The following is a 20,725-nucleotide window of genomic DNA, read 5'->3' as shown; positions in this document are numbered from 1 at the left end:
GGGAAATTATCCTTCTAAAGTGAAGGAGAGATAGAGACTCACAGACAGATAGAAGTTGAGGAAATTTGTTGCCAGCAGATCTGACTTACAGGAAATTTTAAAAGTTCTTTAAAGAGAAGGAAAATTATATAAATCAGAAACTTAGATCTGCATAAAAAAGGAAAGAGCATCAGAGAAGGAATAAGTGGAGGTAATTAAAATTTTTAGTTTTTCTTTTCCTTAATTGATGTAACAAATAATGCTTTGTTCAAAATAACAATAGCAATAATGTATTCAATGATGTAAGCTTATATACATATATATTCACTTATGACTGCTTATATATAAGTCTAACTAATGACAGTAGTGATACAAATCACAAGAGGGAAAAATTAGGACTATTTTATTATTAAAAGGCCCTCATGCTACCTGTGAAGCTGTATAGTGTTATTTAAAAGGGGACTTGGATGAGTTGGAAATTTATATTGCAAACTGTAGAGCAATGATTTAAAATGTTTTAAAGGGCTTCCCTGGTGGCGCAGTGGTTGAGAGTCTGCCTGCCAATGCAGGGTACACAGGTTCGTGCCCCGGTCTGGGAAGATCCCACATGCCGTGGAGCGGCTGGGCCTGTGAGCCATGGCCGCTGAGCCTGCGCGTCCGGAGCCTGTGCTCTGCAATGGGAGAGGCCACAACAGTGGAGAGGCCCGTGTACCGCAAAAAAAAAAAAAAAAAAATGTTTTAAAAAACGCATTAACTAATATGCTAAGAAACGAGAGAAAATGGAATCATATAAAATGCTTTATTAAAACTACAAAGGTCAGAGGTAGTATAGAAGACAAAAATAAGAACAAAGAACAGAAGAAATGGAAAATAGAAACAAATAAGATAGATATTAATCTGACTATACAATAATCACTTTGAATAAATATCCAACTACATGTTGTATATAAGAAACTCGCTTTAATTATTAAAGACACATAGATTAAAAATAAATGGTTGGGGAAGGATATACCATGCTAACATTAATCAAAAGGAAATGGAAATGGCTGTATTAATTTCAGACAGAGCAGACTTCAGAACAAGGAAAGTTATCAGGAATAAAGAGGAGCATTACACAACAGTAAAAATGTGTATTCTCCAAGGTGTTATGACAATCCTTAATATGTAGGCAAGGTGTTATGACAAGGTGTTATGACAATCCTTAATATGTAGGCAACTAAAAAAAAGAATGTCAAAAATATGTGAGGCAAAAACTGGTAGAACTCCAAGGAGAAATAGATGAATCCACTATTATAGTTGGAGACTTCAACAACTGTCTATCAGAAATGGACAGATCCAGCCTGCAAAAAATCAGTAAAGACATCATTGAACTCAGTGTCATCAATCAACTGGATAAAATGGACATCTACTTCTTGTAGCAACAGCAGAATCCACATTCATCTCAAGCTCACATGGAACATTCACCTAAATAGGCCACATTCTGGGCCATAAAACATACCTTAACACTTTTATAAGAACATAAATCATACAACATCTTTTCTCAGACCATAATGGAATGAAACTAGATAGCAGTAACAGAGTATAGCTGGAAAATCCCAAATTACTTAGAGATTAAACAACTTCTAACACTTCCAAATGACACATGGGTCAAAGAAATCTCCAGAGAAATTTAAAATATTTTGAACTAACTGAAAATGAAAACAGAACTTATCAAAATCTGTTGGATACAGCAAGAGCAGTTCTTGGAAATTTATAGCATTGAATGCATATATTAGAAAAGAAGAAAGATCTAAAGGCAATAATCTAAGCTTCCACTTTAGAAAAAAGAGAAAAAAGGAAGAGGAACTTAAATCCAAATCAGAAAAAAAATAGTGAAAACTGGAGCAGAAATCAATGAAATTGAATATTTTATTACTCTCAGTGAAGCTTAATTTCAGTTGTTATACTAGTGGATGTCCAGTCTTCTTCACCTAAAAAAAAATGGTGGTTTCCTCTTCTTCCACCAAAAAAAAAAAAAAAAAAAAAAAAAAAGGTAACATTTCATGATCTAGCAACCTATAAGTTAAAATATAAAATATGCCCTCCACATACACAGTATATAAGGTGGCATAGAAACAGAATAAACATAATTAAAATTTCCCATTTGGAAAAGGGGAGTAAGAAGCAGAGTTGTCACTGGCCCCATAGCAGTTACCAAGTCTATCTGACAGGAATAGTGAAAACTTTCTTCTTTCACAGTAGTGTAAGCACATCTGGAAATTCTTTGGATCTTCTCTGTGAAAAGATTTTATCTGTCCATAATCATTTATGGTCACATCTGAGGTGGACTTCAGAGTATTTGTCCTTCTTGAGTGTAGAACAGTTTTATAGCCTTGAAAGATTTCAGGGCCTATGGGTTGCTTTAGAGACTGAAAAACCACAGGCATTTTCAGGCCAGACTTCAATTTCTTTGTCAACACATTTCCTTCAAAAACTTCATAGCCTTCTGACTTACCTGATTTCAGTAAGTTTTATGGTTAGGTAACTACAATGATCTTGTCTAAACATAGCTTATAATCCTGCAGACTCTGTTCTTTTACTTACTGGCTTTTGTTCTTGACTATTTTTTCTCTTTTTTCAAATTAATATGGTCTCCCATGGTTGGACTCTCTGAAACAAAAGGCTTTGGAGGGATGGGAAAATTCTTCATCTTATCTTTGCCTATAGACATTTATACCTCCGGATATCAGTATTTCCACTTTGAAGCCCCTATTGAAAATGTTTCAATTTGAGGAATAGAGCTGTTGACATTTTCATCTATCCAAGGCTTCAATTACTATAATCTCAGTAAACTTAAACTGCAGATTCCAGATTAGAGTACATGCCTTATAAAAGTTGTATTCTATTTCCATCTCTGATTCATGCTGGCTAGCTATAGCCAGATTTATTTTTCTCATAAGACTTAAAGCTACCAAGGGGGAAAGGAGTTGGTGGGTGGGATGAATTGGGAGATTAGGGTTGACATATATGCAATGTTGATACCACATATAAAATAAATAACTAATGAGAACCTACTGTATAGCACAGGGAACTCTACTCAGTGCTCTGTGGTGACCTAAATAAGAAGGAAATCCAAAAAATGGGGGATATATGTATATGTACAGCTGATTCACTTTGCTGTATGGTAGAAACTAACACAACATTGTAAAGCAACTATACTCCAATAAAAATTAAAAAAAAAAGAAAGCTACAGGTAACATCTAACTCTTAAATTCAGATTTCATTATATAATTTCCTCTAACGTCATAGCCTCAGTCAGCATATAGTCTGCCTTTCAAAGTGGAAATGTCTTGAAGCCATAATAACAGAGCTCATGAGCTCGTCAGCCTGCAATATCTTGAGTCCTTACCACCTGTTATGCAATATCCTGTACTAAGATAGTGCTGTATATTATACCTTTTATTTGTAGCATCCACCTCCAACTACCACATTGGTGTCAATTTAAATTAGATTCAGCTCTGAGTAACAGAGATTCAAAATGTTACTAACTTAAACAAGGTAGTAGTTTGTTCTCTCATATAAAATTCTAGAAGTAAACAGTTTAGGACTGATATGATGGCACCATTCCATGAAATATTTAGTGACTCATACTCTTTTTATCTTATGCTTCTCTGTGCATAGCCTCCATTCAGAGATCACTTCAAGATCCAAAATGACTGCCCTTGTTCAGCCAGCATATGTACTCCTCAGCTATCAAGGAAGAGGGAGTGAGGAGACTTGTAGATGTTTTTCAAGTAAAGTTCCTAAATGATGCCTCACAATATATCTTTGGCCAGAATTCAGTCACATTGTTACATTAAACTACAAGGAAATCTTAAAATATGTAGATTTTATTTTGTGCAGAAATGTATCCAGACAAAAATCAAGGATTCTATTATGAAAGTGAAGAAGAACCAATATTGGGGAACAAATAGCCACCTTTGCTACAGAGCAGATATAGAATACAAATGGAAAAGAAGGTAGAAAATAAGAAGTAAAGAAAGGAAGTATTTAATAAATGTAGAATATTATGATGCAATATTATGAAATAAAATTAATACTGAAATGTCAGATGACATGCAGCTTTCCATCTGAATTAATATATTCACCTGATACAGTTAAAGCAAAGCTAAGTTCCATTGATGTCAAAAATCTTGTAATAGGATGTTTACTATTATTACTAATGAACTTGCATTCTCTATGATCCTTCTTTTCTCTTCTACATATTTCATTTTTTGGTTTCTCCATGATTCTTTCTGAAATTTTTTTTCAGCTTCTCCTCCAGTTCAGTAATTCTCTTGTTAGCTGTGTCTAATTTGTCATTGGATCATCCATTTTTGTTCCTAATTGATGTGGATTTATTCTTCAGATTTCTAAGGCTTTTTTGGTTCTTTTCCAAACTTTCCTTTTCACATTTTCTTTTTTTGTTTTTTTCTGTAGCTATGTCAAACTTGACTTTTCTTTTTTAAAACATAGCAAACAGAGTAACTCTATAGTCTGCATCAATTAATTTCAGTAACTTGGGTCTTTTGTACTGCTCACTATATTTGAAATGTTATTTGTGGGAATTTTGGACTCTTGAATGAAAATACTTTCCTCCAGATAATATTTTCATTGCTGTCACCAAGTACCACCAATACTGGGCCACCTGAAAGTTCAAAACTTGGGATTTTATGAATTATGAATCTTTCATTTTAGTTTAGGGCTGTTCACTTATATTTCATCATGTAGCCCTTTGAGTTCCCAGTTGAATGTGGACAGCATCCTCTCCTTGAGTGGACATGGGCTTTGATATTTGACTCCTGACCTCCTGAGCCACCAAACCTGTACTTTAGTTTAAAAGTTGTTTCTTCCTGATATCCAGGTAGTCTGAGAACAAAAGCTGCTTTGAGTGCTGGGCTTACCTCGCTGGTGTCTTGCCTTCCTGACCTTCTTGATAAATCTTTCCTGTTTTTCAAAAGACTTAAAAATTCTTTCATCTTGCATTTATAAACTTCAGAATTGGCCCAAATTTCTATTCTACCAATTGTGGATGCATCTTGATTCTCCATGTTTCCCTTCTGTTATTAAATAACTAGCACAGTTTTCTTTTGACCTGATAACCATCCTCTTTTTTTCCGAGTATGTTCTAAATCTCAAATCTGATTTACTTTATGTTGATTTTATAATTTAAAGTGTTAAATTTATTAGTCAGTGTTTCTTCTTCCTGTCACTGCCATAACAGTCTGTATGTTGTTACATTACTTCTTTTTTAAAAAAAATTTTTTTCTATTTTATTTTTACTTTTGGCTGCATTGGGTCTTTGTTGCTGTGTGTGGGCTTTCTCTAGTTGTGAGGAGCGGGGGCTACTCTTCGTTGCAGTGCATGGGCTTCTCATTGCAGTGGCTTCTCGTTGTGGAACATGGGCTCTAGGCACGTGGGCTTCAGTAGTTGTGGCTCACGGGCTCTAGCTCGCAGTCTCAGTAGTTGTGGTGCACGGGCTTTGTTGCTCCATGGCATGTGGGATCTTCCTGGAAGAGGACTTGAACCTGTGTCCCCTGCACTGGCAGGCAGATTCTTAACCACTGTGTCACCAGGGAAGCCCATGTATGTTGTACATTACTTCTTGATATTGAGCAACTATTCTGTATTTGGGGGAATATGTACCTAATAATTGTCAGCACTCATTTTTTTACAGGTGAATTCTAATAGCATTTTACCTCAGTTTAAAAAAAAATGGCTTTGTAGTTTCTGTTTCTGTTCTAAGTAATATAACTGGAAACTTGATTCATTATGACTTTGTAAATGCCACTAAATTATTTGTATTTAGGATTCAAAAAGAAATAAAACATATTAAAATTCTATTAATAAATTCAAAGAAAAAAACATTAAAATTCTATTAATAAATTCAAAGGTTCTGAAAGTGTTATATGGTTAATTTTTGATAAATGTGTTGTTTTACACAGTTTAGTCATTTTATGCTTCAGTTTTAGTAAATGCTAAAAAAGAATTCTGCATGTCTATTTGGCTTTTTGTTTACATTGTTGAATTATCATGAAGAACAATACTTTACAGTTTTTTGAAAACTTGAAAACTAAATCACCTGGAAAGTCAGGTCTCTTTCTATTATATTTATTATTTTTTGGTACTTCACATTTTTGACATTTCATTAGAATTCTGACAAGCACTACCAAAACTGTATTGTTAACTTCACAATATTTTTTGTAACATCTTTACTGAGATATAACTTACATGACACAAAATTCATCCTTCTTAAGTACACAATTCAGTGATTTTTAGTCTTTTTACAAACTTTTGCAACCATTATCACTATCTAATTCCAGAACATTTTCATCAACCCCAAAAGAAATTCCATATATATTAGCAATATTCCCAACAGACCTTAACAACCATTAAGATATTTTCTATCTCTATGAGTGTGCCTATTCTGGGCATTTAATATAATTAGAAGATAAAATATGTGGTCTTTTGTGTATGGCTTCTGTCACTTAGCATATTTTTAGGATTTATCCATGTTGTAACATGTCTAAGTCCTTTATTCATTTTTATAACTGAATAATATTTCACTGTATGAATATACCATACTTTAAAATCCATTTATTACTTGGGTTGCTTCCAATTTATGACTGTTATTAATAATTCTGCTATGAACATCCATGTACAAATATTTGTGTAGACATACTTTTCAGTTTTATTGTGTATATATCTAGTAGTGAAATAACAGGATGATATGGTAATTCTATGTTTAACTTTTTGGGGAATTGCCAAACTGTTTTCCACAGCAGCTGTGCCATTTTGCATTTACATCATCAATGTATGAGAGTCCTAATTTCTTCAAATCCTCACCAACACTTATTATTTTCTGTATTTTTAATTATAGCCATCGTAGTGAGTATGAAGTGGTACTTCACTGTGGTTTAGATTTGCATTTCCCTAGTGAGTAATAATGCTGAGAATCTTTTCATATATTTATTGGCCATTTGTATATCTTCTTTGGAGAGCTATCTATTCAAAAATCCTTTGATCATTTTATAATAAGTTGTCTTTTTATTGTTGAATTATAAAAATTCCTTATATATTTTGATACAAGTCTCTTATCATACACATCATTTGAAAACATTTTCCCATTTTGTGGATTGTCTGTTCACTTTCTTAATGGTAAATTTTTAATTTTGATGAAATCCAATTTACATGGGTATTTTTGTCACACATTTTTCTTATGACATCTAAGAAACCATTTTCTAAACCAGTGTCTCAAAGATTAATTTTTATGTTTTTTTTTCTAAGAGTTTTATAAATTTAGCTCCTAAATTTAGGCATATAATTCATTTTGCACTAATCTTTATATAGTATGAGATAGAGGTTCAAAATCGTTCTTTTATATTGGATATCCAGTTGTCTAGCACCATCTTTTTTTTTTTTTTGGAAAAAAAACCCCCTCATCCTCCTCCTATTGAATTATCTTGGTACCCTTGTGAGAACTTGATTGACCATATGTAAAGATTTATTTATGGACTCTATTCCATTGATCTGTATATCTATCCCCCACAATCATTTTGTCATCCCAGAATTTTTATTATTTAAATAATATGCTACTGAATAAAAAGCCCAATATCTTAAGAATCTCTAGCAATGTAGTTTAACTATTGTGTTATACTTTAGATTTAAATCTATTATCCTCGAATTTGTGTTTGATGTCATCTTACTCAAATTCAAAGATAAATCAACATGCAAACAAACTCCTCTCATGTGCACAAATGATATATTATTTACCTCCAAATTTTTGAAAAGTTTGCAATTTTAAGACTCATGGATGGATAGATAATTTGATGTGAAGATAAAGTTTCTAAGAGTTGACAAGTGGAAAGAATATTCAAAGACCTTAGAGACAATTGATTTTTCCATCCATAGAACATTTATTTATCCATTGATAGACCACATGGTATATTGCAAATTTCGTGGCCTTCATAATCACAAAATCAACTTTGCCTGCATACTTTAAACGTAATAGATATATACTGGCATAAATTTATACATATAAATAGGTATCAATATAACTATTTTTGATATGAGTGTTAAAACTTGGTTTTATTTTTTTATTAATTATTATTGGAGTATATTTGCTTTACAGTGTTTTGTTAGTTTCTGCTGTATAGCAAAGTGAATCAGTTATACGTATACATATATCCACTCATTTTTAGATTCCCTTCCCATTTAGGTCACCACAGAGCATAAATTTCAAGTACTCTGCTCTAACTTCAGTGCTCAGCATACTATGGGAAAATCAAGAAGAGTGGAAATTTTCATTCTTTCGGAATTTGTTTTCAGATGAGGTAGTAGAATAATGACCAACACATCTATATAAATGAGCACCAAATATGTGATGGAACATATAAAAAAATGAATGTCAAAAAAGAAAAGATCAAGGGTCAGACTTAAAAAAAAAAACTATATGAACAAAGTTGTGGAGGTGAAAATTAGCTTTGAAAATGTGTGAATGGGAAATAAACTATGAGAAGAATTGTGGAAACTGAAGTTGGATAGGGCCGTTAATGGACATTTTAATTTTCACTTGAGTGTTTAAAATGATTATTTAGCAAGAAAAATTCTCTCTATACATTTTAATACCACAGGCACAGTTACATACCTATCAAATTACTAAGAATTAACAAGTTACATTTGCTATTCAACTTTGTGTAGGATAATGGGCAATCAGATGTTAGGATGATTATCTAATTATTTTATTTATGATGTAAAGGAGAGAGTAAAGAGTGAAATTTTATAGCTATCAGCCTTAATTTTTCTATCTATTAAAATGTCACAGATAGAGAACAAGAGAATATAGGAAGGTTTCCCGAGGCTAGATGAAAGAGCATAATAGAGACCATAGATTCCAGTAGTTTGTGGGTATTTCATAATTTTGTGTCAGTTTATCTTTTAACTGTTTCTTGCTTACTATTCTGTTGTACACAGTACACGTCAGCTGGTTCAGTCTCTTCACCTTTCTCTTCAGTCTCCTGTTTGCCTCATGTTTTCCTTATGTAAATTAAGCATTATCTATTTATTTCATATCTGCCTAATTCATGTTCCCAGTTTCTTCAATATGCTTTCCAGTGAGCTCAACTTTCTGGTAATATTTACATTTAAAAAAGTATCATGCAAATTGGAACTTTAACATGCATTTTATCTTGCAATTCATGGGAAATGATATATTAATTAAAGCAAAACTGGTTAGGCTAAGAAAGAATTTGGACTTGGCCATTGGAGCAGTACAGGAGACAGAATGGTTATAGTGCTAGGAACTAACAAAAGAGGGTCAGTCTGGTAAGTAGCTTTATATCCAGTGAGCTCTATTCACTGTCCACACGGCTAGCAGCAAGTGACCAACTAATATGAAAAGTTGAGCAACATTGAAATTGGGTCAGGTTGAGAAAGAAAGCTGGTATTAATGAAGTCTGTTATTGAGTATCAAAGCCTAGACACTGTGCTCAATGACTTTTAAAAAGAAAACTGGTACTAAAGACTGGATTGCTAGAATGGAGGCTTGGGAAATGGTCCAAGGCAGATGTCAAGGTAGAACTGGGAACATTTCAAAGGCAGAACAGAGTGGTGAAGGCTTCAGAATGACACAAAATACTAATTACCATAATTATGTGTTATGCTATGAGCAAAGGTAAATTAATAGGGAACTCCAAGTATTAGTCTGGAGACTAGTCTTATTGTCTTATAGACTTAGTCTTATTATCTCCTATCATAGTTAGGTCCTAGAATTGGAGGGAGAATGGAGTCTGTATGTTGGAGATTTAGTAGCTCCAAAGGAGGGAAAAGATGATTACAGAAATAGAGCATTATATCTTGCCAGCAGCTTTTCCTTCAGAAAAGAACCACTACTGCATACTGTGAAAGATTCTAGTATGAGAATTAAGCTCGGTAGAATTAACTATATTTGATCTTGGCTGCTATGAATCAGTTAGCCAGTTATTGAGAGCAAAATCTCTTCTTTTTCAGCAATAGGGCTAAAATATAAAAGCATTGCTATGTGTTCCCTCCAATTCACCTTCATTCCAGTACATTGCCTCCTTTCTACAATTATACCATCAAACAGTCTCCATCTCAAAGTAGGCACTAAAATGCCTTTGTTCATTCACCTTAAATTAAGTTTTTGGTGCCAAGGCCAAAACCTCCTTCCTGGAATCTCATCTTTACTTCCTCTTGTTTAAGAATGAGATTATTCCTACAGTTGTACCTCTTTATTTCTCTCTTCAGCTTATAGCATTAAATAAAAGGATAAAGTCCCTGATATCATCCAGAACAAAGATTTCTTCTCTTTTAATGTTAGAGGAAATTAGTTTCTCTTAGTTGGAATATTGTTAACTAGTATTTGTCTTACGCATATTTCTATTTAAATTTGTTTATACCATACTGTATTATGTGAATGTCTTAACTCTAGGAATATAAGCCGCTTTATGGCAGGTTGTAATTTAGTTGTTTTGCCACCTTTTACCTAGCACAGTCATATGCACATAGGAGGCACTCAACAAATATTTACTAATTTAAAATACTATTTGTTGCATTTGCAAGAAGTATAATCCAAACTCTACTTATACTTTTTGAGTCATAATTTATAACTCATGGAGTCATTTTAGTATATTTTCTGAAAATATTAATCCACTGTGCTAGTATGAAAAGAGTAGGTAATAGAATTCTGCTTATCATTGAGATCTTTGTATGGGAGCAGGAAGAATTAAGGTTATCATTGAAAGAAGATAGATTAAAATAAGATGCAAGACAAAAGTAAAATACAGAGTTCAAAAGGATCTTACAAAGTTATGAACTATGCAGGTAAAACAGATTTTCTTGCTGGTCCTGTTACACTAGAACTTAGAACACCTTTCAAAGATAGAGAAGGGAAAGGGATTACCATACTGTGGTAATAAGAATAAAACTCATTCTGGAAATGCTGTAGGCCAATGATATAAACAAACTAAATTATATAGATAAATTAATTAATAGCAGATCCTTAATGGGATATTAAAGTAAATGAAAATGGTTTTGCTGGATAGCCTTAACTGTTCACAGTGTTTCTTTTTGCTACTATTACAGGTGGGATATTTGATTTAGGGGCAATTGATCTGACATACTATGCCAAGTCATTCTTTTCCCTAAAGCTTAGGAATGCTGATGTAATTTTGAAAATGCTAGTTCAGAAGCACCACTAGAATTTTATACAAGATCCACATGTTTTTAAATTGGTGTATAATCTTTATGTGAGAAATTGTGTATATTTTCAATTACTGAATATTTATAGGAAATGTATACACTCATTTCATAAGAAAAATCTTAGGGGAGAGAAGAGGTAGAAGAATTTTTTTAAATTATGCCTTTCCTTTTTAGTTTTAAGTTTTGAGTTCATTGAAATGTGAAAAACCTATCATTCATGTTTTTAGGTTTCTTGCTATCATATAGAGAGCCATGATTATTAGAATTCATGAGCACCGAAAAGCAAATCTGGAGCTCACTGTCCTCAAGGCAAAATATAATGTTTGCTGATTATCGTTAGCTAATGGTACACCTCAAGAGTTTAACTGTATTTTTTTCCATCTTTAAACTTTATTACTGTATTTTTCTTCAGGGTAAAAAAAAATTATGGGTCAATTTTCACTGAAGTGGGCTGGATTTACGTATTCACCTCTCATCAGTGTCAAAAGGAATTGTGCCCATCATTCCCTGGACAACAGGATGAAAACCTGTCTCTGATTGGACACTAGGGATATCAGCTGTAAACACAAGATAAGTGTAAAGTTGAGAAGAGAAATACACTTAATAATTCATCCAAACCAGCATAATTTAACGATTTGAAAATTGCATAAAACTGTTCATGAAATTATTTACTTCCTCATGCGAGAAAGCTAATATTACCATTTTTAAGTCCAGTGAAATGTACCAGCATAAAAAAAATTTGCTTTGCAAAGACTGCTAATGCAAAAGTTTTCAAGCTGTCCATCTTTTAAAATAAAAAGATAATAAAATGACCCTTCTTTACCACTTACTTAAAATGAATTTTCATTTATTCAAGGTAAGAGAGAGTGGCTATTTCAATGTATTTTAATATTGTCTAAGCCTTGAGTGACAAAGATTTGTGTACTATGACTCACCTAAAAATTGACAGTATTGAATTTTCGCAAAACAAATTTAGGTACCATGACATGGAAAATATTAATTTTTGAATCATATTGCTGCTCTCTGATCTATTTAAGATAATTTTAGAGATATTCCATCTAAGCATGGGTTTCGGTGATTATATCCACCTAGAAAGCCTGTAGAGACTCACAATAAATTGCAGGCATTTCTTTATATATAAGTTTTTGTTTAACAAAATATAAGGATTCTGACAATACCTATTTTATTAGCTTAAGAACTGAAAATAATCCTGTTTGCATTTGAAAGTTTGGTAACTACAGTTTTGAGTCATTTTATCCAGCTTCAGGAATGTTGGACTTCATGTAAATAATAAACATTTGGACCATGGCAGAAATATTTCCAATAAGAGCAGTAGGGCTGAGGTTGTTTAGCAAGCTGTGCTGGATACATTGTGAAGTTGGACAGACTGTGATTTGTACTGAGGCTGTAGAACTTGCAGGCTGGCAACTCAGGGTCAGGTAAAGCACTTTATTGAACATCTCTATCTATCTGTCTCCTGAGTGTGTGTACATATACTGTTTTATACACACACACATATGTATGCATATATATTATATAACCTATTTTTTGCTCAAAACAGTCCCTGCAGTTCCTGAGATATATGTATCATTTGGAGGGAAGAAGTATAATTATACGGCATTAGAAACAGTTGTTTTAGTCCTTAGTCTAGTAAAAAGAGCTTGTATGAAGCAACATTTACAAATATTCTGAATTCCACAAATGAGTATATTACTCCCAGTTGCGGAAGGCTAAATCCTCAATTCTAGAAAATATTATCCAAGTAATTGTTACTGAGTCAATTTAATAGTTTATAAGTATGTATTTATAAAGCATATTTAAGTTGGTTATAATATGCTTTACTTTAGAAACATGATTATATATATGGCTACTATGTTAATTTATTGAGATGTTTTCTTTATGGTAATATAAATCCCTCTTCAGATTCTAAACGAATTTAAACCATAAACTTTCTAAAATGCTAGATTTGCTTAAGGTGTGTAGGTTAGAGATCAACCTAAACATCATAAAATATTGGAGGTCTCTTTGTTCTTTTCTCCTCTTCTCATAAATATAAACATTGTTCAAATATACCTAGAAATATAGATTCTTGAGCTGTATATTTTATTGCTAAGGAAAAAAGGGTTTTTTTCCCTAGAAAATTCTATTTCACTGCCCATCATTAAATTTTAAACCAGCATGTGAGTGGTCTCATTTGGGGATTACTTAAGCAGTGTTAACTTATATTACTAATACATACTATATCCCTTTCATTTAAAAATGACTAGATTAAAAATTATTTATTTACTAAATATTATTTTAATCAATTGAGTTAACATTTGAGGTTTAATAAGATGCACATTTTATCAAGAATGTGTTTAGCATTCAACCTGTGCTTTCTAATATGTTTTTCTCACTTTCAATGTCTTTATCTTGCTTCTCATGTTTTCTGTATCTATATAGAGGGTTAATCATTAAATTATGCCATATTTTGAGAAGTACAGAATTTAAATATTCACAAAATAATAACTTTGTACCTATGTCTAACATGGTGTCATGGATATAGCTGGCACTCAATACATATTTGTTGGAAAAAGCTAATCAAATGTCTCAATCCTTTTTTGTTATTTGTGAGTTGATACTGCAACAGAGATTGAAGAATCCAGTCAAAGTGGTGCAGGCATATTGAGATAAGTAAACCATGGCCCCAGTCCTCAGAGAGAATAATTTCTTCTAAGGATAAAAAATGTACTTAACTATTATATAAGGTAGAACACAATAAGTGCTTGAAAGTTATGAACAAAATTATATCGATTATGTAGAGTTACAGCCTTTTTAAAATGTGATCCTTAGGCAAACAAGATACAGAATTATTTTCAATTATTACTATATAATATGTTGTCTATTAGACAATGTAAAAATATATTTTTAAAAGGATTATGAATAGAATTGCATTGTCATGTAAATAGTAATCCGATACATTTCTGGAGAGATTTTTCAAAGAAACATAAACTTGTATACTCTGAAATATCCTCATGCCCTTTACTTTCATTACTCTGCCTACTCTCAATTATTACTATTCATGAACTACTGTTGTGTTCTCTGAACTTGAAATTGTAGCTTAGTCTAAACTCTGGAAGTTTGCAGCATCTCTTTTTTACTGGGTTTGACAACCACTACTACTAAGCAGTTGCTGTATTACCAGTGTCATATAGCAGAGAGTGAGCCTCAGTGGTTTACTCATTGGCACCTCTAATCTTGGTGAGGATAGAACTTAGACTTTAATCATTCTTAAACTGAGGGAGCATATCTTCCTATAATGCTTTTTTCCCACATGTTCTTTAACTGGACAGTTGCAGCAAAATATAATTTCAGCCATCCTCATTTCCCGTGGCTACTTTTTTATATAGAAGAGAAATGTCACATTTCTTTCTATATCTACTAGGTTTCTCCTGTATTTGTTTATCCAGATCATCCTTTGTGAATTCTCTTCCCCACATATCAAGAATATTATCACTTCACTTCTAGTCTTCATTGTTAAGATAAGGTAAGATTGGGATCAAATACAAGGTAGTAGCAATTTTTCAAATATCAGTTAAACCTGCCAGTTGCTTAAAGGGGACTATCTTAAAAAGTAACATTTTCCTCATAAAATTTTTATCTTAAACCATGCCCCTTCCTCCATGGTTTTTCCTGTTAACTAGCACTTACTCTTTAAAGCAGAGATCAAGTGGACCTTGCAATACATGGATCACTATACATTAGCCTCCCCTCTGGTGAAGGCTTTGCTTGCTAAGTTAGTGAGAGGGTGTGTAGTCAAACACTAGAGCTAACAGGTTTTCATTCAGACATAAAAGAACAACTTTTTTTTAGTTTCGCTTTTAGCATACTCCTAAAGTTATCTCTTTGAGTATTATATAGAAGACCTAAGATCTGGATTAGCACTTTTAAAGATGATGTCTTGGCTGAGAAGAGGAAAGGCAACAGAAACAAGAACAAAAACAACAAATGGGGTAGGATACCAAGGGGCTGGTGTCTTGGCTGTGATTCTAAAGAGGTTTTTGGAATCATCCTTGAAATGGAGACTACTTACAATGAATAATATATAATATAGACAAAACAAACGCTCAGGTATAGGATAATATAGATAGTACAGGGATAGATAGATAACATAACAATGAGTCTCTGTTAACAATATGCTTTGATCAAAGACTTATAATTTCCTTTAAAGTCAAAGGACTCTGATTTGTATAATATATAACGTGAAAACAAAACCAAACAATCTTCAGAACACTAACTAGCCCAAGTTTAGAAACTCAAACCACTAAGGGTTGAAAAGGAATCTTGATTTTCAAAGACAGAAAATTTGACATAAGTTATTTACCCTTGGTCTAGAAAGGAGTTTGAGGAAATTGTTACCACTCTCACCACTCCTTAGTATTAAATGATAAATTATCATTTCTCTTTGGAGAATTAAATATCTACTCCAGTCATCCATCTGATATTTTACAACCATGTAGGTGTTTGGTTTGTTAATTACAGGAAGCTCCATAGATCCTCAGTTAATCTATTCCAATTTTCAGTAGTACTCTGAGGATTTTTTTCTCATTATGATTGAATGATATTTAATCATATACAGATTATCTCTCCCTATTTCCATACCTCTTATAGATGATTTTTTCTTAGCTCCTCCACTCAATACCATCAAAGAAGAGTTCTTTCGTTGTCATTGTGATGTAGGTAGATAGAGACATGTGCCTGAATAAATACATAATTATTCATATCAGATGGTTATGTTTATGATTTTTGTGGGTATTGAGAAATGATAAAGTAAAAGATGCTTCAGAAAATTTAGAGAATCTGTGTTGATGTACATGATAAAGAGCTTAGAAGAAGGGGATAGGATAATTGTAAAGGGTTGCTCAGTGAAATGCTTTGGAGTAACCATAGAGTATGAAAAATATCAGGAATGAAAGAATAGAATATTGAAAAGTGTTACTTGGGGTAGAGTTCTTTAAAAAATATAAGCTAGGAATTTATTTTAAAATTATGTCTAGTTGTTAGATGCTTTCCAACAAATGAAGTTTATATTATATTATTTTATGTTAGCCAAAGTTCCTAAACCTTCACTCATTCCTTCTAGCACTTCTCTTTAGTGCTATTCATTCAACATGTAACAAATAATTATTGAGTATCTGCTGAGTGCCAGGGGCCATTCCTGGCTTTGAGTAAACAAGATAAGCAAAGTCCTTAGCCCCTTGTGGACTAAATTCTAAGGAAAAAGAAAAAAAACCAAGATGTAACCCTAGTAAACAAACAAATAAATTTGTGATAAATGTTATGAATTAAACATATAAAGTGCTGAAATAGGGAATAATAAGAGGATGCCCACTTCTCATAGGATTGTCACAGAATGTTTTTATCTGAGAAGATAATATTTACAATTAAGACCTAAAGGATGGGAAGCTAGCCATGCAAAGTATAGGAAGGAGAGTGTTCTAGGCAGAGGGAAGAGCTTACACAAGGATCTGAGGTGTGAAGTAACTTGTTTTAGTTGAGTTGGGTTCAAGGGACTGAATGAAATCCAGTGTGGCAGGAGTATAGTGAAGAGAAGCACAAGATGTGTTTGATTGTGTAGTCAAGGGCCATATTTTGCTGGGTTTTTGTACCTCATAGTAAGGACTGAGCACCTTGGACAGCCATTATGGGATTTTAATGCTAAAGAGAAACATGATCATATTTACCTTTTGACAAATATAAATATATCTTGTAACAGCTAGGGTTAAGGCAGAGACCAATAGGAAGCTATTTCTGTTTGGAAGGGATGATTATAGCTTACACTAGAGAAGTAAAGTGAAAACAGAGAGAAGTGAACAGATTTGAAATAGATTCAGGAGGTAGAATTGCCAAGATTTGCTGATGACTTAGATAAAGTGTTTCAGAAAAAGGATAAAATAGAGATGAAATCCTACATTTTTATGGTTTGAATAAGATAATGGTACATTTTACAAAATGAGGAAGATGGCAGTTGGAGGATGTGAGAAGCCCGGATCTCTTCTCTACACTAGATTTATACATGGCTTATTTACATAGGGCTTACTTTAAAAATAATTCAGTAGGTAGGCTCCTTTCTTTTCATGTTCCAGGTTATCTATATTCATCTGAAAATATGTTGCACTGACCTGAAACAGTACTTCAGCTATGGCTCAGAAATGAAAATGGTAAGATTGCCATTTCCCTCATTCTAGATGGAATGCTTATACAGCATAAAGTCATCACACAATGGACTTTTAATTTACTCTTAACTAAAATATTTTTTATCAGTCATGTTTTTAAATTATATTATTGTAGTGATTAAATTCATTTTGCCCAACTGCAATATTTATTCCTATTAATATTCATCTATTCAATTTGACCCATTGCTCCAGTCTATTGATAATCTTTTAAATTTGTCCAGAATTAACTGATTTTGTTCTTTTACCACCCCCTTTGAAAATTTGATAAGCATTTTCTTTATATTTTTATTCACATCATTCATATAACTATTGTCAGCACAGGGCTAAGAACATGTCCACATATCAAGACATTAGAGATCTCCCTTCAGGTTAGCATCATTTTATTAATCCTTACTCTTTTCCATGTGATAGCTCAACATCTTTGATCTCCATGTAATCATACTGTCTTTCAATAAGTAGTGAAAGTGTTTATCAAACATGTTGCTGAAATGCAGGTTTATCATATCAAGGATATTGGAACCTGAATTAATTCTGACCCTGTTAAAAATAAAATTATATCTGATGTAATTCATTTATTTTCAATATATATTGCTCCTTGGTGATTATTTCTTTTCCAAATGCTACCAAAAATCCTTTAAATATTTTCCTAAATTATTGAAGACCAGTGTTAAATTTAAGGCACTTTAGTTAATAGAATATCCTTTCTGTTATTGAAAACAAGATATTAGATTTTCTCCAGTGTTGTCATAACTTGTTTTCTCTGTCATTTTGAAGATCAATCAATAAATGGGCATATCCTTTCTTTTTTTTCTTACAGTACATAAAACAAACATCCCATTTTCTTTATGATGGCAGCTTGTATAAGCCTCAGTTCATTTAGCGCTTTAGACACTGATCATTTTTCTATAGATTTGTTTCACTCTCACATATGCACCATTTGTCATGGTTCTTCTTTTATAAAAGCCAAGGAAGGGAAAGTTATTTTAAATGATGACAAACAATGATATGTGGATAGTATATAAAAACGGCTAAGTTGGCAAACTAAAGAAAATATATTTCTAAAAGGAACTAGCTAGCTACTGATTTGACTTGGAGGCTTTTAAATTTCATGATTCTGCAAATTAACTTTATTTGTGATAGAGTCTGGATACTCAGATTTGACAGATATATACCTTTTTAAATTTTTCTTTATTCTTTCGGGGGTGTAAAGAAATAAGTACTAGTGGAAACAGAATTGTTGAACATATCCTTTCATTCCACTTTCATTATTTTCTCATGAGGAGAATATAAGTGTGAGATCTAGAGCACAGAAAGGGTTCATTTCTATGATTGAAGTAGAATTTGAGGTGATTTTTTAACATATGATGAATTGCATTGTCAGGAGGGAAAGACAGAGAGTAGTTACCAAAATAGAGCAAAATTCATAGAAGTAAGAAGATATAAGAATGATATGGCCTGAAGAAGATTGATGGACAAATCTGAGGTTGAAAAAGCATTTAGAACTGATTGTTACAGATTTGATTGCAAAACAGTGGTCTACATTTTTTGTCATATTTTAATAGTAAGATTTGAGCCCAAATGAAAATAGAAACAGCATTATTTAAAATAGTCATGTTTTGCTAGTGTATTATTATATTATATTTATTCTCGACAACCTAAAAAAATTCTAAATATAGAGAGAATAGGTTAACTCAAAAGTAGCTATTTATTTGTCTTTCTAGCAAAAAGTAATATTTTTGTCATGTAGAGACTGAAAATAGTGTTGTGTAAGAGTTATAGTAAAGGATTTTTTAGAGAGGAATAAAAACAGATTCATTCCAGGGTGAGATAATACCTAGTACCTATCATGAGCATTAAAAAAAATTCTTGCACAATGAGTCACTGCATAGAGACCATGTTTTCAAAAAATCAGTTAAAGGACTTTACATATAAAATTTAAAAGACAAAATAAGCTCAAGGATATTTAATTAAATATATCTGTGTTATATGGTGTAGGAATTTGGGCATAAAATTGTAAGTACAGGAGACTAGGACACATATCCAAGTGTTTCTTCTAAATTGTAGAGTAAAGGAGGTTTGGATAAGTGGACAGTCAAGGCAGGGGAAATATGAAAAAAATTATCTGTTTAAAAATTCTATCAGCTATCATGTTAGAGAATTCATGTGACTTTTTCTCCCCTTGGATGAAGGTAATGCTATTCACTACAACTAGAAATAAGTATTAATAGGTTTAGAGGAGAGATATGACTTCAAATCTCTTGAGTATGTTGTGTCTGTGAGATTTTCCAGGGCAAAAGAACGCAGCTCATGGTGGTTATGAGTATTACATAAATTAATATCTATAAAGAGCTTAAAATAATGGCAAATGGTAAGCACTATACAAGTATTCCATAAACAAATATACAGAACCAAGCACCTCAGAAAAGAGATCTATCTGAGGGTATATATTTGTGGATCTTCAGAATTTAGACCAGTGGTTCTCATCAAGGAAAGCATAATATCCTGGGAAAGTTTTTCCAAATACAAACATATGTCCCTTCCCAAGATTCTGATTTTTTTATTTCCTGTAGCAGACTGTTAGTTGCCTACAAATATCTGCCCTTCTCTTCTTTCTTGGTAACAGACCCACCATTTTACTCCAGGAAGTAAAGTACCTAGCTAAAAGCCTGCATTTCTTACCCTCTCCTTTTTAGTTGTGGGAGGTCAGTGAGTTATGAACAGAAATTATTGGAAGGGCCTCTGGGAAAGTTTCTTAAGACACATGGCCTGTGCCCTTTTGTCATTTTATCCTTTCCTCCATCTTGCTGACTGAAATATAGACATGGTGTTTGATGCTCTAGTAGCTATCTTGACTCGTGAGTAAATCTTGAGGCTGGAAGCCATGTAGGTGATGCAGTAAGATAGAGATGATACATTTTGAAAGAGCCTGGATTCTTTATTGACCTGGTTCCTCTGTATCAATCCTGAATGGTCTGTGAAGAGAAAGAGAGATAACACAGTATCAATTATTAAAACATCATCAACCAGTTTACAGACATTGTATAGTTTACATCTGACAGTGCCTCTGCTTTACACAAAGCTCCTTATCAATATTCTACTTATTATCCCTTCCACACATATCTGATCCATTTGTACTTTTAAGGCCTGTGATAATTCTGGCCCTATTTATTTCTACCTATTTTACTATCCTTTAGTATTCTGTAAAATAATTGTGTCCCTCCTTTCTTACTCTGAATCTTCCATCAGCCTTCCTGGGCAACAGTATCTTGCTTCTCTTTGTTTATTCCTTATTT

General features: G+C 32.7%; 1 protein-coding gene across 1 annotated transcript in view; it reads left to right on the top strand.

Moving 5' to 3' along the window:
* The window catches only part of LRRIQ3 (leucine rich repeats and IQ motif containing 3), a 175,180-nt gene that overhangs the window by 96,297 nt on the left and 58,158 nt on the right, over window positions 1–20,725 (top strand). The gene's annotated exons all lie outside the window — the stretch shown is intronic.

The sequence above is a fragment of the Neophocaena asiaeorientalis genome, unplaced genomic scaffold, assembly GCF_003031525.2.
Source record: "Neophocaena asiaeorientalis asiaeorientalis breed wild unplaced genomic scaffold, Neophocaena_asiaeorientalis_V1.1 scaffold15, whole genome shotgun sequence".
Classification (NCBI taxonomy): Eukaryota; Metazoa; Chordata; class Mammalia; order Artiodactyla; family Phocoenidae; genus Neophocaena; species Neophocaena asiaeorientalis.
Note: the sequence above shows the minus strand (reverse complement) of the source record. Positions and strands in the feature narration are given on the sequence as shown.